Source organism: Hordeum vulgare, chromosome 1H (genome assembly GCF_904849725.1).
Source record: "Hordeum vulgare subsp. vulgare chromosome 1H, MorexV3_pseudomolecules_assembly, whole genome shotgun sequence".
NCBI classification, from domain to species: domain Eukaryota; kingdom Viridiplantae; phylum Streptophyta; class Magnoliopsida; order Poales; family Poaceae; genus Hordeum; species Hordeum vulgare.
Window position 1 is genome coordinate 313,206,024 of NC_058518.1, and position 22,056 is coordinate 313,228,079.

Genomic DNA, 22,056 nt, shown 5'->3' on the forward strand with positions numbered 1-22,056 from the left:
AACTAACACCTTCGGAGATACCTGTAGAGCATCTTTATAGTCACCCAGTTACGTTGCGACGTTTGATACACACAAAGCATTCCTCCGGTGTCAGTGAGTTATATGATCTTATGGTCATAGGAATAAATACTTGACACGCAGAAAACAGTAGCAACAAAATGACACGATCAACATGCTACGTCTATTAGTTTGGGCCTAGTCCATCACGTGATTCTCCTAATGACGTGATCCAGTTATCAAGCAACAACACTTTGTTCATAATCAGAAGACACTGACTATCTTTGATCAACTGGCTAGCCAACTAGAGGCTTGCTAGGGACGGTGTTTTGTCTATGTATCCACACATGTAAATGAGTCTTCATTCAATACAATTATAGCATGGATAATAAACGATTATCTTGATACAGGAATTATAATAATAACTATATTTATTATTGCCTCTAGGGCATAATTCCAACATGTCAAAGAATAGGTAATATCAGTAAACGTCAGGAAATGCCTATGAATTATTCACTTATTATTGAACCATTTGATGTTTGGGGTTTTGTTTATATGGGACCTTTTTCCAAAGTCCAACAGGTATACTCATATTCTAGTTGATGTTGATTACGTTACTAAGTGGGTAGAAGCTATTCCAACTAGTAGTGCTGATCATAACACCTCTATTAAGATGCTTTAAGAAGTTATTTTTCCTAGATTTGGAGTCCCTAGATATTTAATGACTCATGATGGTTCACATTTTATTCATGGTGCTTTCCGTAAAATGCTTGCTAAGTATGATGTCAACCATAGAATTGCATCTCCTTATCATCCTCGGTCTAGTGGTCAAGTAGAGTTAAGTAATAGAGAAATTCAATTAACTTTGCAAAAGACTTTTAATAGGTCTAGAAAGAATTGGTCTAAGAAACTTGATGATGCACTGTGGACTTATAGAACTACTTATAAGAATCCCGTGGGCATGTCTCCGTATAAAATGGTTTACGGTAAACCATGTCATTTACCTCTTGAGCTAGAGCATAAAGCTTATTGGGCAATCAAAGAGCTCAACTTTGATTTCAAACTTGCTGGTGAGAAGAGGTTATTTGATATTAGCTCACTTGATGAATGGAGAACTCTGGCATATGAAAATGCCAAGTTGTTTAAAGAAAATGTTAATAGGTGGCATGATAAAAGGATACAAAAACGTGAGTTCAATGTAGGTGATTATGTCTTGCTATACAATTCTCGTTTAAGATTTTTTGCAGGCAAGCTTCTCTCTAAATGAGAAGGTCCTTACATTGTAGAAGAAGTGTATCGTTCCCGTGCCATCAAAATCAACAACGCGGAAGGCACTTTTCCGAGAGTTGTGAATGGGCAAAGAATCAAGCATTATATCTCAGGTACTCCCATAAAAGTCGAAAGCAATATAATTAATACCATAACCCCGGAGGAGTACATAAGGGATGTTTACCAACCTGTTTCAGACTCCAAAAACGAAGAGGTATGTAATACGGTAAGTAAACCGACTCCAAAACTTTTCCAATAACAATTTTTCTCCGTTTTTGAATATTTAGAAAAATATAAATATTTAAAGTAGTCCGGAAAAGCGCACGAGGAGGCGACGAGCTTGCCAGGCGTGCCCCTACCCCCTGGGCGTGCCTGGGGGGCTCGTGAGCACCTCGTATGCCTCGCGAACTCCGTTTTCTTGTGGAATACTCCTTATAGTCGGTAAAAAATCATTATATAATCTTCCAAAAGGTCTAACCCTCGTATCACGCAAATATCCTCTGTTTTCGTTTCGAGCTGTTGTGCAGACAGATCCAGATCGCTATGACGTCCCCAAAGGCCTCGAAGGACAAGTTCTTTGAGAAGGTCATCAATCCCTTCCTCGCGGAGGTGCTGCAACACCCTCAATCTATCGAGATACATGAGGGGGTGCTACACATCCGTGATGTTGAGCGGCCCAAGAGGACCGAAAGTGTAGAGGTGAGGCTCGAAGCAATGGAGCAGCAAGTCTTCAAGTGCCAAGGGATGGTGGAACGCGGACTCAACGCCAAACGCATGATGATCACGGAGTTCACCAACAAGCACAATATCAATGCCAAGGACATCGGGGAGCACCTCTTCAAGCTCTATAACAGAATCGATCACCTCCAAGCCCAGATCTACGACCTGCAGAACCAAAACTGTGAGTATGAGTATAGATTTAAAGCAATGCGGTTTGCTGCAGATTTGGGGATTCCGGAGACTCAATCATCTTTCCATGATGGAGAACCTATGCATTGGAAGACGGAGCATCAACCTCAGACTCCAACAACTCCAACACCATCACCTCTGAAGGAAGACAATTAAACACGGGTATGGGCACTCCCCTTGGCTTGTGACAAGCTTGGGGAGTTGCCCCGGTATCGTATCACCATCACATCTTTTGCCTTTACCTTTATCTCAGTTCGGTCCTTTTTGGTAATATCTTTAGCTAGTAGAATAAAGTTCTTAGTATGATCTAGGCTTGAGTTTTGCTTTATGTTACCCCAATGTAATCGAGTTCGTAAGTTATATAATAAAGAGTGTTTTAGTTAAGGGCCTTGCTTCATGCCATGATCTAAAGAAAAGAATAATAAAAGAACAAAAGCATGAAAGATCATGTGATGATCTTATGGGAAGTGATGGCTTCACATATAAAAAGAATGTTGATTGAAACTTGTTGTGGGTGGACAAACGTAGACCTTGGTCATTGTTGCAATTAATAGGAAGTAATAAAGAAAGAGAGGTTCACATGTAAATATATCATCTTTGACACCGTCTATGATTGTGAACACTCATTAAACTATTACATGCTAAGAAGTAGATGTTGGACAAGGAAGACAACATAATGAATTATGTTTGCTTGGTTCCGACCAATGTTATATGACTAGAGATCCCTTAGCATGTGACGCTTGCTTCCACCTCATATCAGCCAAAACTTTCGCACTAAGTAGAGATACTACTTGTGCATCCATAAACCCTCAACCCAGTTTTGCCATGAAAGTCCACCATACCTAACTATGGATTGAATAAGATCTCTCAAGTAAGTTGTCATCGGTGCAAGCAATAAAACATTTGCTCCCTAAATATGTATGATCTATTAGTATGTGGAAAATAAGCTTTGTACGAACCTGTGATGAGGAAGACATAAAAGCGACAGACTGCATAACAAAGTTCTTTATCACAGGAGGCAATATAAAGCGACGTTCCTTCACACTAAGAGATCACACATCCAAACCTCAAAAGCACATGACAACCTCTGCTTCCCTTTGCAAAGGGCCTATCTTGTACCTTTATTTTTTATCTTTAAAAGAGTCATGGTGATCGACACCAATTCCTTATTTCACCATTATCTTGGCTAGCATCATGTGCTAGGGAAAGATCTATATTCATATATCAACTTGGAAGTAAGTAATCATGATTTATTATTGTTGACATTACCCTTGAGGTAAATAGTTGGGAGGCGAAACTATAAGCCCCTATCTTTCTATGTGTCCAACTGAAACTTTGATCTCATGAGTACCGCGTGAGTTTTAGCAATTGTAGAAGACTAAAAGATGATTGAGTATGTGGATTTGCTTTACAAGCTCTTATTTGACTCTTTCCGGTGTTATGATAAATTGCAACTGCCTCAATGACTAAAGACTATTGGTTGTTAATTCTCAATAAGGTTCTTGATCCATACTTTACATTGTGAAGGAATTGTCAGTTTAGCATAAGAGATTATATGACGATATTTTTGTTCTAAATATGGTCATGATGCCTGCATGTCCGTATTTTATTTTATCGACACCTCTATCTCTAAACATGTGAGCAGATTTATTGATCTTGGCTTCCGCTTGAGGACAAGCAAGGTCTAAGCTTGGGGGAGTTGATACGTCCATTTTGCATCATGCTTTTATATTGATATTTATCGCATTATGGGATATTATTACACATTATGGTACAATACTTATGCCTTTTCTCTCTTATTTTATAAGGTTTACATGAAGAGGGAGAATGCCGACAGCTAGAATTCTGGGCTGAAAAAGGAGCAAGTTTGAGATATCTATTCTGCACAGCTCCAAAATCCATGAAAATCAGCGAGGAATTATTTTAGAATATATACAAAAATATTGGGTGGAAGAAATACTCGAGGGGAGCCACTAGGAGGTAACGAGCCTGCCGGGCGCGCCTAGGGGGATCGTGGGCCCCCTGTTACCCCTCTAGCTCCCTTCTTCTGTTATATGGAGGGTTTCGTCCCAGAAAAATCAAGAGAGGGCTTTCGGGAAGAATCGCCGCCGCCACGAGGCGGAACTTGAGCAGAACCAATCTAGAGCTCCGACAGGGTCGTCCTGTCGGGGAAACTTCCCTCCCGGACGGGGAAATCGTCGCCATCGTCATCACCAACACTCCTCTCATCGGAGGGTACTCATCTCCATCAACATATTCATCAACACCATCTCATCTCCAAACCCTAGTTCATATCTTGTACCCAATCTCCACCTCGCGACTCCGATTGGTACTTGTAAGGTTGCTAGTAATGTTAATTACTCCTTGTAGTTGATGCTAGTTGGTTTACTCGGTGGAATATCATATGTTCAGATCCTCAATGCTATTCAATACCTCTCTGATCATGAACATAATTATGCTTTGTGAGTAGTTATGTGTGTTCTTAAGGACATGGGATAAGTCTTGCTATAAGTAGTCATGTGAATTTGGTATTCGTTCGATATTTTGATGCGTTGTATGTTGTCTTTCCTCTAGTGGTGTTATGTGAACGTCGACTACATGACACTTCACCATTATTTGGGCCTAGAGGAAGGCATTGGGAAGTAATAAGTAGATGATGGGTTGCTAGAGTGACAGAAGCTTAAACCCTAGTTTATGCGTTCCTTCGCAGGGGGCTGATTTGGATCCACCAGTTTAATGCTATGGTTAGACTCTGTCTTAATTCTTCTTTCTTAGTTGCGGATGCTTGCGAGAGGGGTTAATCATAAGTGGGTTGTTTTTCCAAGTAAGGACAGCACCAAAGCACCGGTCCACCCACATATCAAACTATCAAAGTAGCGAACGCGAATCATATGAACATGATGAAAACTAGCTTCACAAAAATTCCCATGTGTACTCGGGAGCGCTTTACCTTACATAAGAGTTCGTCAAGGCTTGTCCCTTGCTACAAAAAGGATTGGGACATCTTGCTGCACCTTTGTTACTATTGTTACTTGCTACCTGTTACAAATTATCTTATCACACAACTATCTGTTACCGATAATTTCAGTGCCTGCAGAGAATACCTTGCTGAAAACCAATTGTCATTTCCTTCTACTCCTTGTTGGGTTCGAGACTCTTACTTATCGAAAGGACTACGATAGATCCCCTACACTTGTGGGTCATCAACATCCTACACTCAGCCTCGAGAACCTTGGTCGCCTCCTCCTCATATCGCTCCTCTCACCTATAGAAGGCCTGCAATCAAACGAGACAACACCGATTAGTACAGTAATTAGCTATATTGTTAATTTTATATTGTGTAAAAGGATAATTTACCCAAAAGCTCTTGATCACCATCTCGTCCCTCGTGTGCCACAAGACACCATCTATAATTTCCTCCAACAAGGCCTTCCCAGTGTGGTAGTGCTCCCAGGAAAATCCTAGTGTAGGAACCTGACCCTCACCACGCAACGTGACAAACCCCGGAAAATTTGTCCGGCAAAGCACACCAAGGACGATGTTCGGCTTGCGGACTCCACGAGGGTGTGCCGATCCCCTGCAGTATGATAAGGTCCATGCATTAGATATTTGAAGAAACTTGAAGGCAAAAGCTAAAAAAGAGTAAATGTACTTACCTATCCCCTTCAGGCTTAATCACCGGACTCTGCTCGCGGGTAGCCGACATGACCGGGAGACGTGTACTACCACGCTTGTACACGGTGGCCCCGTCCACCTGCACGTCGCCATCACTATCTATAAACTCATCCCCGCCATCAACAGAACAGCCACTCGGACCCTTGGTCCAATCAGGCACCTCGGTCCGATCCGGCCAGGCACCCCATCCAGACCTCTCTGCGTCGGCCGAAGCGTGTGTGGCAAGAGTCTCCTGGGACGTAGCTGGAGTCTCGTGGGACGAAGGCACCTCGACCCGAGGCTGATCCTGGACCGGAGTCTCATGGGCCGAATGCCCGTCCACCCGAGGCTCCTGGACCGGAGTCCCCGTAGCCTCCTCCTCAAACGCGTCCACCATAGTAGTCATATGCTCGGGTGAATGAACTAGTAGTGGTGGCGAGGACGGCGCAACAGTCCGCCTACCTATTCCGCGGCCACCACCTCTCCATGTAACCTTCCCCTTCTTCCATACCCAACCAGCACCTCTCCCAGTGGGCAATGCCGCCGACGAAGAAGCACCCGCGGGTGGTGTCGTCGGACTGTCTTCCAAGGCTCTATGGAGAGATAGGGGTGAAATGGAAGTACCACCCCTCGTGCGAGCCGCCAAAGAAGACTCGTCGAGCGATCTGGACTCGTGTCCACCATCTTTCAACACCTGCTGACCTGCCATGATAAAGATTAAAAGAAATTAGTACAACATAAAAAATTGAAAAGCTAAGAATTAAATAACAACTACAATAACAGCAACCACTACTACAACAACTACAATAAGAACAACTACAATCCATAACATAGTTCCATAACACAAATCCATAGCATAGTTCCATAACAAATATGCATAGCGTAGTTACATAACAAAGATGATATACAATGAACAAAGCGAGCATCGCTACGTAAGATTTCCCACTACAATAAATGTCTTCATGTCCATGGCGTAGTCCAATGAGCATCCAGGTGGCAACCTACAAGATTGCATTTTGGAGATATTTGTTGCTCGGACTCCATAGTTTGTCGATGAGTCAATGTTTCGTAGGTTAGTTGAAGTACACATTTTGTTATTGTTGATTTACATAACCTTTAATGTAGGAACTTGTCTAAGAGTTGACATTGTTTGAATAGGCATTTTCAATCTTTTGGAGAAATAACAGATCTTTATATGCCCAAGGTGAGGAGGTTAAGCTGATACGAGATATATCGTATTCTAGATCAAAGTGTCGTCATATAGTTTGCTCATGTTAATGTATTTACTAACTCTGGTAATATACAAACAACAAAAACAGTTGTTGACTGGCATAAATTTTCTGTATGTTAATCTGGGATTCTATGAATGTCTGCAACCTTTTCTTTTTTGAGGGTACATTGAAGATATTTCCAGCCAACTTCTGGAATGTTTTAGTGGAAGTTACTTGTCACGTTAAAGATCACCAACCTTTCCTAGCGAGTCATGATCACTCAAGGAGGCAAATACCAAAGAACATTGGTTCTAGTTTTCTCTTGACTGGCAATTAAAATTGATGATGTTCAAGCATCTTGTGTAGATATTTCAATAAAATTTACTACATAAACCTATGGTCAACCTACTTTCCCCACACATGTTCGATTTGTTTTGAACACTTGACAAGAGACACGGTGCCTTAATTGTCAAGAGGGAACTACTGAGATTCGTCCAGTATAACTTAAGAAGCTTTGAGACAATTTTCCTTAGAAGCTAGAATGAATTTTCATCCATTCTTTTGAGCTTTCGTATCTAACAAACACATATTATTGTGATGGATGTAGAAGAGGGTTCAAACTAACAGACTTGTCTACCGCTAGACACCTGTGAAGGTAGACAACCTTGGTAGGTCAGATTAATAATAGAGAAAAAATGTTATAACATATGAACTTCCATGTAATGCAAAAACATTTCCTTGTAGTGATAGAATATAATGGTGGGAATGGTGCTTGTAGTGCCGATGCAGTATAAGAAAGATCCCCTATGAATTTCATCATCTCCCATAACCTTAACTTCAAGTAGTAGGGTTTGTAACTTCCATTTGCTTCACCATTTACCACGAGGAATATAGAATTCCACAAAGGTGAGTTCGTGACTGCAGCTAGCATCTACAATCTGACCCCAGATGGTACCGCCCTCAATTTGTCTAAGATCACCCCACCTAAAACAACCACTTTACCACCAAAAGGAACGTCGGCCAAGGAAGAATCCGTGGTTGACAGGACATCACGAAAGGATCAATCTAATAATGCCTCAAAGCACTTTCGGTGCGACATGAAAGCCTCATCCCATATAATAAGTGAAGCTAACTCAATCAAGTTAGACAACATTGTGGACCTTTTAATATCAAAAGTCCCATTATCAGCTAGATCAATCGGTATTTTGAATGGCAAAAGCAAAGCAGCAACCCCTGAAGATGCAACAGCCAACCAACACTACCCTCTTAATTAATATAACATGAGGAACCACATAACAGAGAAGCTAGCCAATTCATCAAGCAACATATCTCTTAATTAATCTAACAGGAGGAACCCTTCACAATCATCAACAGCATTCTAAAGTATGCATGCTTATCTCCAAAATGCAGGGGGTGTGGGGGCTCACCAGCAGTGGCGGCTGTGGCGTCGTGGGCGGCGGGGCCGGGGGTGTTGGGGCGGTGGGGCGGCGCCGGGGGTGTTGGGTCTACGGGGTGGTGGGGCGGCGGCACCGGGGGCGATGGGGCGGCGGCGACGGGGCTGTGGCGGCGCCGGCACGACGGTGGTGGCGGAGGTGGGCGGCGGGGGAGAGGGGTGGAAGAGAGTGGTTGTTTGAGAGAGAGAGAGAGATAGAGGGTCGGGGTGGGGGCGGGACGACAGTTACATAATTCCTAAACTTTGTCGTCTGCCTCCAGACTCTTTGTCGTCCGCTAGCGGACGGCAAAGAAGCGATTGTAGTTTGACCTAACCTTCCCTCGGCCAGATGGGCCTAGTCCGAAGCTTTGCTGTCTGTTGTCCTAATCTTTGCCATCTGCGGCTGACGGCAAAGAAGTGACTGATGGCAAAGACATTCTATGACATCAGCCAGTTCTTTGCCGTCCGCTTTGTGGAAGCTGACGGCAAAGACACTCTTTGCCATCTGCGAGCCGACGACAAATATTTGGCAGACGGCAAAAAAGTGAATTCCAGTAGTGATCCTTTGTGCTTATTGCCGAGACATGTATCAGGAGAACAGCGGGGAGGTGCTGCCGAAATTGTATGTCGGATCTGGAGCAAAGCATGGGAAAACGAACCCAATCTACACATACTCGGGTGGGATTAGGACCTATCTTTACCTATTAGCGTGTAGGTTGCATGGACGTAATAAAACTGACAAACTTGATTAGCGGATGAATATAGATGATGAATTATATATTTATTTCTTGTGTGCCCATAGGTAGCTAGGCAAGATGAGTGATCGTGCTTGGATGTACACTGGTTACCCTAGTCAGAAAGACATGACCCATGAATGGTTAACAAAACCAGGGGGTTTGTGAGAGCCGCATTTGCAAATGACCAGCAAAGAACATGGTGCCCCTGTCCCAACTGCGACAACTGGAAAAAGCAGACAGAGTTTAAAATGGGTAAACACCTGCAGAAGTGGGGTTTTACGCCTAATTATACGGTCTGGACTTTTCATGGTGAGTCTAGCCAACGTGTCAGAGCTGAGGTGATTCGTCGTCCCACCGACGAGCATGGTACCAGGATCGAAGACATGGTGCAAGACTTTGATGATGCTCGGGATTCAGACGATGAGATGGAGGCATCTGCAAAGGCCTTCTATGAAATGTTGGAGTCTTCAAAACGTCCTCTCCACGAGCACACTGAGCTTTGTCAGCTAGATGCCATCGCGCAAGTAAAGGCTCTGAAGTCTCAATTCAACCTTGGCAGAGAATGCTACGACGCGATGATGACGATTTTTGGACGCTTTCTACCCAAAGGCCATGTACTATCTGCAAACCTATACCAGTCAGAGAAAATGCTCTGTGTACTTAAGATGCCCTATGAGAAGATACATGCCTGTGAGAATGGATGTGCCTTATTTAGGCTTGAGTATGTGGCCTTGAACTATTGCCCCATTTGCAATTCTTCTAGGTATATTGTGGTAGACAAAGATATGGGTGAGAAGAATCAGATCAAAATCCCCATTAGTGTTCTTAGGTATCTGTCAATCATACCAAGACTTCAACGTCTTTTCATGGTCGAAGAGACGGCCAGACAGATGACATGGCACAAATTGGGCAAAAGAACCGAACTAGATGTGGATGGGAACAAGATGCTGGTGCACACTTCAGATGGTTTTGCGTCGAAGCACTTCGATGCATTACATAAGGATAAATCGGAAGATCCAAGGCATCCTAGAGTTTCCATCAACACGGATGGGTTCAATGTGTATGGTATGACGGCGGCACAATATAGTTGTTGGCCTGTATTTGTCATTCCACTCAATCTCCCACCCGGTAAGATTATGAAAAGAAATTACATTTTCCTGACGTTGATAATTCCAGGGCCCAACTATCCGGGGAAGAATTTGAATGTGTACATGCAGCCGCTTAAGGATGAGTTGCAAGAAGCCTGGGATAATGGGATCAATACATACGACGCCGCTACCAAAACAAATTTCAAAATGCATGTGTGGTACATGTACTCGATGCATGATTATCTAGCATTTGCGCTATTCGCTGGCTGGTGTGTGCATGGAAGGTTCCCGTGCACCACATGCAAGGCAGCTCCTCAGTTCCATTGGCTGCAGGCTGGTCGTCAGTTTTCTTGCTTCGACATGCCCAGACAGTTCCTGGATCCTGACCATAAGTTCAGAAAAGACAAGAAGAATTTCATCAAAGGTAGAGTTGTCAAAAACACTGCACCAGCTGCGTTGACAAGCCAACAGACCCTTGATCAGTTAAACGCTCTCGAGCCTGATCCTTTGCGTCCAGGGTACTTCAAAGGGTATAATACGGAACACGCCTGGACTCACAAGTCATGCTTATGGGATCCGACTTACTTCAAAGACCTCCTTTGCCCACACAACATCAACGTGATGCACACTAGAAAGAATATTGCATAGGCCATTTTTGGTACATTGTTCAGCATAGAGGGGAAGTCAAAGGATAATCCTAAGGCTAGAATCGACCAGGACGCTCTATGTGATAGACCGTTAAAAAACTTGCGACAACGGAACGGAAAGCAAAGCATAGTGAAGCCATAGGCATGGTTCAATCTTGAAAGGCCAGCTATGAGGGAAATGCTATTGTGGGTGAAAATGTGATTGATGTTCCCTGATGGCTATTGTCAGGACCCCGATCCTAAGCCATAGGAATCCAGCCTGTAACACATCACATCCCTTTGTGGTCTCACGCACGGTTAACCCCACGGCTGCCACCTTACCTAAGCCGGGACCGTTTGTGCCTTTTGACTCACGTATGCAATTGTGTCGCTAGCATTCCAATGCAAAAGAACCCGGGTCGACATAACTAGTCATAAAGTCAAGTGGCTCAACTGTATAGAGACAGGCATACATAACCCAGCAAAGCAGTTGTCGGTCATCAGTGAGTGTAGACGAGTCGTAGTAAGCTACAAGGACTCCATTACATTGCGTGACATTTCCCCGTAGGGACAGACACAGCAACTAAGAAGGATACATGCCGGTCAACCAGTGTGTCCGGAGTAGTAGCGAACTAACAAGGCTCGGTGGAAGCACAAAGGGGCATTTCTCTGTATAGAGAGCTACTAAGGGCATACGACTAGGTGTCGAATCCCGTACATATCACAGTACATCACACATACGCATGACATACTCGATATGCATAGATAGAACAATGGCATCACAACATAACCATACAAAATCACAACATTTCTTTAGAAGACTCAGAAGAGTCTTGCATAATAAGTTCATACAGGTAGGGGTCACATGACCCGACTGATAACCCACAAGTATAGGGGATCGCAACAGTTTTCGAGGGTAGATTATTCAACCCAAATTTATTGATTCGACTCAAGAGGAAGCCAAAGAATGTTTTCAAGTATTAGTAGTTGAGTTGTCAATTCAACCACACCTGAATGATTTAGTATCTGCGGCAAAGTATCAGTAGCAAAGTATTATGATAGCAGCAGTAGCAATAGTGACCAGTAGCAGCAAAGTGACAGCAGTAGCGGCAAAGTAACAGCAGCAGCACTGACAGCAGTAGCGGAAAAGTAACGTAGCAAGGACCAGTAAGAAAAACTCGTAGGCATTGGATCGGTGATGGATGATTATGCCGGATGCTATGCATCATGCAATAGTTACAACACGGAGAGATAAGTAACTAGCTCCCGTTCGTCAATCTAATGTAGGCATGTATTCCGTATGTAGTCATACGTGCTTAGGGAAAAGAACTTGCATGACATCTATTGTCCATCCCTCCCGTGGCAGCGGGGTCCTAATGGAAACTACGGGATATTAAGGTTCTCCTTTTAATAAAGAACCAGACCAACGCATTAACACGCGGTGAATACATGAACTCCTCATACTATGGTCATCTCCGGGAGTGGTTCCGGCTATTGTCACTCCGGGGTTGCCGGATCATAACACATAGTAGGTGACTACAACTTGCAAGATAGGATCAAGAACACACATATATTGGCGACAACATAATAGTTTCAGATCTGAAATCATGGCACTCGGGCCCTAGTGACAAGCATTAAGCATGGCAAAGTAGTAGCAACATCAATCTCAGAACATAGTGGATACTAGGGATCAATCCCCGTCAAAACTAACTCGATTACATGATAGATCTCATCCAACCCATCACCGTCCAGCAAGCCTACGATGAGATTACTCACAAACGGTGAAGAGCATCATGGAATTGGCGATGAAGGAAGGTTGATGATGACGATGGCGATGATCTCCCCTCTCCGGAGCCCAGAACGGACTCCAGATCTGCCCTCCAGATGAAGAACAGAAGGTGGCGGTGCCTCCGTATCGTAAAACACAATGAACTCTCTCCTCGATTTTTTTTCCGGATGGAACGGACTAAATAGAGCTGGATTTGGAGGCGGTGGAGCTTTGTGGGTCCCACAAGCCTGCCAGGCGTGGCCAGGGGGCCCGCGCCTGGTGGGCTTGTGGGCTCACGGCTCCACTTCCTCTGTTGTTTCTTGCACCAGTATTTTTCATAAATTCCAGGAAAATTCTCCGTAAATTTTCAGGTCATTCCGAGAACTTCTATTTCTACGCAAAAACAACACCATGGCAATTCTTCTGAAAACAGCGTTAGTCCGGGTTAGTTCCATTCAAATCATGCAAATTAGAGTCCAAAACAAGGGCAAAAGAGTTCGGGAAAGTAGATACGACGGAGACGTATCAACTCCCCCAAGCTTAAAGCCTTGCTTGTCCTCAAGCAATTCAGTTGACAAACTGAAAGAGACAAAATAAAAACTTTTACGAACTCTGTTTGATCTTGTTGTTGCAACTATGTCTAACTCATAACCAGAATTTCAGCAAGATCACAAGCTAACCACATAAGCAAATGACATCTAGGTCTCATGGTAAACTTATATCAATGGCATAATCAACTAGCAAGCAAATAATAATAAGCCTCAAACGTCAACACTTCAATCAAAACAATCATGAAGCAGTACGAACAGATGGTATCTCGCTAGCTCTTTCTGAGACCGCAAAACAGAAATGCAGAGCACCTTAAAAGGCCAAGGGCTGACTAAACATTGTAATTCATGGCAAACAAGATCCAGTCACAGTCATACTCAACACAGTTAAAAGCAAAGCATAAAATTGACAGAGGTGCTCTCTAATTCGTGCTTTTATAAGAGGAGGATGACTCAACAGGAACATAAATAGACAGGCCCTTCGCAGAGGGAAGCATTGATTTGCACAGGTGCCAGAGCTCAAGCTTTGAAAACAGAGATAATAATTTTGGGTGGCATGCTTTCATTGTCAACGCAATGACTAAGAGTTCTCACCATCTTACACGCTACACATGCTATAGGCGGTTCCCAAACAAAAAAGTAAAGTTTTGACTCCCCCCCCCCCCACCGATCAATCACATTCCACGACTAGCCGAATCCTCGGGTGCCGTCCATACCAACATCAACCCAGGGGGAGTTTTGTTTGCAATTATCTTTTCGATTTGAGCATGGAACTGGGAATTCCAATTACCGGCCCCTTTCTCGTGAATGATAATGAATAAACACATATCAAGGATAACACGCGTAGCATGGAAGATACTGATAGCCCCCTGTCACCACATGAGCGGTTCGGGCATGCAAAATAGATTATTTCTTAAAGGTTTAGAGAGTGGCACATGCAAATTTACTTGGAACGGCAGGTAGATACCGCATATAGGTAGGTATGGTGGACTCATCTGGAACAACTTTGGGTTCATGGAAGTGGATGCACAAGCAGTATTCCCACTTAGTACAAGTGAAGGCTAGCAAAAGACTGGGAAGCGACCAACTAGAGAGTGACAACAGTCATCAAAATGCATTGAGATAACTAACATTGAGTGCAAACATGAGTAGGACATAAATCACCATGAACATGAATATCATAGAGGCTATGTTGATTTTGTTTCAACTACATGCGTGAACATGTGCCAAGTCAAGCCACTTGAATCATTCAAAGGAGGATACCATCCTATCGTACTACATCATAGTCATCTCAACATTCATGTGGGCATCCAAGACAAACCATTATAAGCTCCTAGCTAATTAAGCATGGCATCAGAAATTATGATCTCTAAGTTGTCATTGCAAACATGTTTCTCTCACAACAAAGCTGAACTAGGAACGATGAGCTAGTCATATTTACAAAAACAAAATAGATCGAGTTCATACCAGCTTTTCCAGGCTCAATCACTTCATCATATATCGTCATTATTGCCTTTCACTTGCACGACCGAACGATGTGAACAATAATAATTGTGCTCGTGCATTGGACTAAGCTGGAATCTGGAGGCAAACACAAAGGAGAAGACAAAGTAATATGGCTCTTTAACAGATAAACAGATATGCATGCGAGAGCCACTAAACATTGTAACGATGGTCTTCTACCTTGACCCAAAGAAAAGGAAAACTATTTACACGGGAAAGCTCCCAACAAGCAAAAGAAGAACAAGAAAATCTTTTTGGGTTTTCTCAAACTAGACAGACACACGAAAAGAAACGAGAAAAAGAAAATAAACTAGCATGGATGATACAGTGGCAAAGTGTGAACACCGACAAACAAAGTGAAAGCATAAGCAAGAATATAAGGTCGGTGAGAAACACGTACTCCCCCAAGCTTAGGCTTTTGGCCTAAGTTGGTATACTCCCAAGGAGGGAAATAACCAGCTCCGGGGTACTCCGGAGTGGACTGAGGAATCCACTACTGTGCGAGCTCCTCTGGCTCCCACTGATAAACTGGCGTGTGGTACTCGACTGGTGGCTCAGGCACGTGCACCTGTGGTTGGGCTAAGCCCCAATATGCGTAGATGTCCGAGGGCATAATAATGTACCTGCCTGCATGAAGATTGAACAAAGAAGGAGCAGGCAAACTAATAGTCTCACGAGTACCCTGACTAAATACCAGGTTATAAATCATCCTTCTATTTATATCTCTATCAAGAAAGTCATGGTGAACCATGCTATCGTAATCTAGATATCTCTCAGGAAGAAGAATCTCTTCTTCCTCATCCAGTCTAATAGGTATCTCAAAATGTCTAACAAGACGAGTAGCATAGATACCTCCATAGACAACGCCTTTAGAACGATTCGTGTTCAACCGTTGAGCTACTATAGCGCCCAAGCTATAAGTTTTATCATTATGAAGGGCTTCGCGCAAGACCGCAAGATCTGGGGAACTAAGGGACCTAGCTTTCCCACGGCCAATCAAACATTTTCCCACAAAAAGTTAGAAGTACTGAAGCACGGGAAAATGTATGCTAACAACTCTAGCGCAAGACACTCCTCTCTCTTCTCCTACAGCAATAGTATCTATGAAAGCCTCCAAGTCCCGTGGACGAGGTTCATGAATATCCCCAACGTAAGGCAATTTGCACACATTGCAAAAATCCTGGAGTGACATGCGCTGGGGGATATCATAGAGTTTGAACTCAACCATAGGAGGATTCTTCCTCAGATAGAAGTTAAAGCTTTGTACGAAGAGATTAGTGAGGAGGAGGTATTGCGGACACTTATCTTCAACAAAGGCGGTGAGGCATGCATTCTCCACCAAGTAATAAAAGTCCTCATAAAGTCAGGCGGCGCGTAAGAACACATCGCTTGGCCACTCGCATGCTTGAACTTCTGCAACTCGAGGGACTGGATACTTGGGCTTCTTCTCACTTCCATCATCCTTGGGGTCACGGCTTGAAGAGCCTCTTAAGAACCTCCTCATCTTTTCCCTTTTCTATCTCTGAAAATTTCTGAAATTTTTAGTGATTCTAAGGAAAAGTGAATAAGTCTCAACTAAACTTGTAGCAACTACTCCAACAAGTTCCTAGAGGCCATATTACGCATCAAAACTACTTGGGACCAGCTAAAATTAGCATGCAAAGGTCAAGAACATGGTCACCAAGGCAGCAAAAATATGCGAAGTATAAGGCACTAGAGCAAAAACTAATTGGACCAATGGAGGAGTCACTTACCAAGGAGTAATTTCCCCAAAACAGTTCGAAGAATGGTGCTTTGAGCAAAGAGATCGAAAATCCCAGCAAGAAGAGCAAGAACACGGGTTTGAGCTACGAAACGATTTTTTCTGGAGGTAGGAGAAGCAGATGGGAGCTAGAATGAGTGGAGGGGGTGCACGTGGGCCCCACAAGCTTGGTAGGCGCAGCCACGGCGTGCCCGCGCCTCCAAGGCTTGTGGCCCACTGGTGCAGCCCCCAGACTAGCTCTTCGTCTCAGTATTTTTCAAAAATTCCAGAAAAAATCATACTTGATTTTCAGGACGTTCGGAGAACTTTTATTTTTGGGGTACTTTTCTATGGGACGCTAAAACAAAAAACAGGGAAAACTAAACTAAACCTATCATTTTTCTTCTAAGCAACTGAACATGAAAGCTTGGAACAGAGGTTTATGACTCCTCGATTCATCCATCTCATGATCATCGAAAGAAATCCGTCAACGAGGTTGATCAAGTCTCCTCGACAAACCTTTTTCGAATCGCAAAAGTGAACGGAGAATTTTCAAATAGTCACTAGGTCACCTCAATGGGGATGTGTATCTCCCCAACAAGCAAATCATATTTCATCTTGACAGGAGGTATAGGGCATTCGAAGCTCCCAATAAGAATCGACGAAGTTTTTTCGATAGCATTGATGCAATGTACTCGATATTGTTTCTTCGGAAAGTGCACCGTATGCTCATTACCGTTGACATGGAAAGTGACATTTCCTTTGTTGCAATCTATAACAGCCCTTGCAGTGTTTAAAAAGGGTCTTCCAAGGATAACCGCCATGGCATCATCCTCGGGAATATCCAGGATAACAAAGTCCGTCAAGATAGTAACGTTAGCAACCACAACAGGCACATCCTCGCAAATGCCGATAGTGAAAGCAGTTGATTTGTCAGCCATTTGCAGAGAGATTTCAGTGGGTGTCAACTTATCCAGTTCAAGTCTACAATAAAGAGAGAGAGGCATAACACTGACACCGGCTCCAAGGTCGGATAAAGTAGTTCTAATGTAGTTACCTTTAATGGAGCAAGGTATAGTGGGCACCCCGGGATCACCTAGTTTATTGGGAGTTCCACCCTTGAAGGTATAGTTAGCAAGCATGGTGGAAATCTCAACCTCAGGTATCCTCCTCTTATTAGTCACAATATCCTTCATGTACTTAGCATACGGAGACATTTTGAGCATATCTGTCAAACGCATTTGCAGAAAGACAGGTCTAATCATTTCAACAAATCGCTCAAAATCCTCATCATCCTTTTTCTTGGATGGTTTGGGAGGAAAGGGCATGGGTTTCTGAACCCATGGTTCCCTTTCTTTACCATGATTCCTAGCAGCAAAGTCATTCTTCTCGTATCTCCTAGCCTTAGGCTGTGGGTTATCAAGAACAACAGGTTCAATCTCCACATCCTTATCATTGCTAGGTTGAGCATCTTCATGAACATCACTATTGATATTATCATTAGGCTCATGTTCATCACCAGATTGTGTTTCAGCATCAAAAACAGAGGCATCGTTTGGACTCTTAGGGGTAACAGCATCTGGGTTGCTAGCGTGCAGGTTCCTATCATCTTTCTTCTTATTTCTAGGATGACTAGGTGCATCAGTGCTAACTCCTTGAGAATCTTGTTCAATTCTCTTAGGATGACCCTCAGGATACAAAGGTTCCTGGGTCATTCTACCGCCTCTAGTAACGATTCTGATAGAATTGTCATTCAACTCATTGAGCAAGTCATTTTGAGCTTTAAGTACTTGTTCTACCTGGGTAGTAACCAGAGGCATGCTTACTCAGAAGCTTAAGATCATTGACATTTTTGTCCACACAAGCACTTAAATGACTAAGCATACGAGCATTCTATTCCAATTGTGTGCTAACATAATCATTGGAACTCTGTTGTTTGGCAACAAAGTTATCAAATTCATCCAGGCATAAGCTAGCAGGTTTATCAACAGGAATATCACTCTCATCAAACCTACGCAGAGAATTTACTTCTACTACCTGTATCGGGTTATCAAGATCATGGATCTCTTCGATAGGTGCTAGATTTTTGACATCTTTAGATTTAATGCCTTTCTCTCGCATAGATTTCTTAGCTTCTTGCATATCTTCAGGACTGAGGAATAGGATACCTCTTTTCTTCGGAGTTGGCTTAGGAGGTGGTTCGGGAATAGTCCAAGCATTCTCATTGCACAAGATATTATTCAATAGGATCTCAGCTTGTTCTACGGTTTGTTCCCTAAAAACACAACCGGCAGAACTATCTAGGTGGTCTCTGGAAGCATCGGTAAGTCCATTATAGAAGATATCAAGTATTTAATTCTTCTCAAGAGGGTGACAGGCAAAGCATTCAGTAGCTGGACAAGCCTCCCCCAAGCTTGTGGGAGACTCTCTTCCTCAGCTTGAGCAAAGTTGTATATTTCCTGCAAGGTAGCTTGCTTCTTATGGGTAGGGAAATATTTTTCAGAGAAGTAGTAGACCATATCCTGGGGGCTACGCACACAACCAGGAGCAAGAGAAGTGAACCAAGTCTTAGCATGATCCTTTAGAGAGAAAGGAAACAGCTTGAGGATATAGTAGTGCCGGATCTTTTCCTCACTTGTGAATAGGGTGGCTATATCGTCCAGTTTGGTAAGATGTGCTACGACCGTTTCAGACTCATAACCGTGAAAAGGATCAGATTCGACCAGAGTGATTAAGTCAGGGTCGACAGAGAATTCATATTCCTTATCGGTCACAAAGATAGGCAAAGTTGCAAACTTCGGGTCGTATTTCACCCTAGCGTTCCGAGATTTTTCTTTCCACTTGAGCAGTAATTTCTCAACATCATAGTTATCCTTACACGCAAGAAAATCCTCAGCTATCTCTCCCTCCATAACATAACACTCAGGCATATCAGGCAATTCATGTCTAGGAGAGCTAGTTCTAGCAGGCAAAATAGCAGGTTCTACTTCAATAGTATGAGCAGTTTCAGAAGTATCATCACATCTAGCAGCAACTCTAGCAATTTGTGCATCAAGGGCACCTAGTGGCAAAGCAGTATCAAGCATAGCATCATCAGGAAAAGCAGTATCAAGCATAGCATCATCATAAGCATCATGGGCAGCAGAAGTAGCATCATCAAGCACATGCGACATATCAAGATTTCTAGCAGGAGATGATGTTGCAAACTTACTCATAACTAAAGGTGAATCAAGTGCAGAGCTAGATTGCAGTTCCTTACCTGTCCTCGTAGTTGAGGGCAAGACTTTAGTTCTTGGATCTATCGGATTCCTCATAGTGACCAGCAGATGTAAATCCCAAGTGACTTAGAGAATATAGATGTGCTTCCCCGGCAACAGTGCCAGCAAAAGGTCTTGATAACCCACAAGTATAGGGGATCGCAATAGTTTTCAAGGGTAGAGTATTGATATGTCTCAAACGTATCTATAATTTTTGATGGTTTCATGCTATTATCTTGTCATCTTTGGATTTTTTATGTACCTTTTATATCTTTTTTGGGACTAACTTATTAATTCAGTGTCAAGTGCCAGTTCCTGTTTTTCTGTATTTTTGGCTCTTTTCAGATCTGACTTTGGAACGGAGTCCAAACGGAATAAAATCCCCGAAATGTTTTTTTCCCGAACGAAAGAAGATCAGGGGGCTTGTGGGCCAAGCCAAGAGGGCTACATGGAGCCCACAAGCCCCCACTCCGCCACCAGGGGCGGCGGTGGGCAGGCTTGTGGCCTCCCTGGCGCCCCCCTGACCTAGATCTTGCGCCTATATATTCCCTAAAATCAGGAAAAAATCAGGGGATCCACGAAAATACTTTTCCGTCGTCGAAGCTTCCATTTCCGCGAGATCTCATCTGGAGACCCTTCCCGGTGCCCTGCCGGAGGGGACTTTGGAGTTGTAGGGATTCTACATCAACATCATCGCCCCTCCAATGACTCGTGAGTAGTTCACTTCAGACCTACGGGTCCATAGGTAGTAGCTAGATGGCTTCTTCTCTCTCTTGGATCTTCAATACAAAGTTCTCCATGATCTTCATGGAGATCTATCCGATGTAATATTCTTTGGCGGTGTGTTTGTCGAGATCCGATGAATTGTGGATTTGTGATCAGATTATCTATGATATTTATTTGAGTCTTTGTTGATTTCTTATATGCATGATTTGATATCATTGTAAGTCTCTCCGAGTCTAGGGTTTCGTTTGGCCAACTAGATCTATGATTCTTGCAATGGGAGAAGTGCTTGGTTTTGGGTTCTTACCGTGTGGTGACCTTTCCCAGTGACAGTAGGGGCAGCAAGGCACACATCGTGTGGTTGCCATCAAGGGTAACAAGGTGGGCTCTGTCGTAGATATGAGATTGTCCATCTACATCATGTCATCTTGCTTAAGGTGTTACTCTGTTCTTTTGGACTTAATACACTAGATGCATGCTGGATAGCGGTCGACATATGGAGTAATAGTAGTAGATGCAGAAAGTATCGATCTACTTGTTTTGGACGTGATGCATATAGATATAATCATTGACATAGATGACGTCACGACTTTGCACGGTTCTATCAATTGCTCGACAGTAATTTTTTCACCTTCCGTCTAGTTGCTTTCATGAGAGAAGCCACTAGTAAACACTACGGCCCCCGGGTCTATTCACACCTATCGTTTCCACTTTCGCTTTTACTTTGCTTTTTTTACTTTGTTGCTTTTAGTTCTCACTTGGCGAACAATCTTTAAGGGATTGACAACCCCTTCATAGCATTGGGAGCAAGCTTTTTGTGTTTGTGCAGGCTCTTGTGATACTCCTTCACTGGATCGATACCTTGGTTCTCAAACTGAGGGAAATACTTACCACCGCTACGCTACATCACCCTTTCCGCTTCGAGGGAACACCAATGCAAGGCTCCAAGGCCACGGGGGAAATCCTTTGCATATTTTCCTAGGAAGTCCCTTAAGGCGTAGCCATAGCAGAAGGATTCATGGTGCTGTCGACACACCTATTTCTGGCGCCATTGGAAGGTCTTTTGTTGCAGTAGCAGAAGTATTTCTAGCGCCGTTGCCGGGGAAGGAGAGATCTATCAAGTAGGTCTCACAAACTCATCTCTTGCATTTACTTTTTTGCCAGTTGCCTCTCGTTTTCCTCTCCCACACTTCACATTTGCCATTTTCATTTGCCTTTCTCCTTTGCCATTTTCTTTTGCCTTTTCCGATTTTCTTGCTTGCTTGTGTCCTTGTTTGTTTGTCGAAGTCATCATGGCTGAAAACACCAAACTTTGCGACTTCTCGAGTACCAACAATAATGATTTTATTAGTACTCCGATTGCTCCCGCCACTAGTGCGGAATCGTATGAAATCAATACAGCTTTGCTTAATATTGTTATGAAACAGCAATTCTCTGGCCTTCCTAGTGAAGATGCCGCATCCTATCTCAATACCTTCATTGAGCTTTGTGATATGCAAAAGAAAAGAGATGTGGATAATGACGTGATTAAGTTGAAACTTTTTCCTTTCTCGTTGCGAGATCGCGCAAAAACTTGGTTTTCTTCTTTGCCTA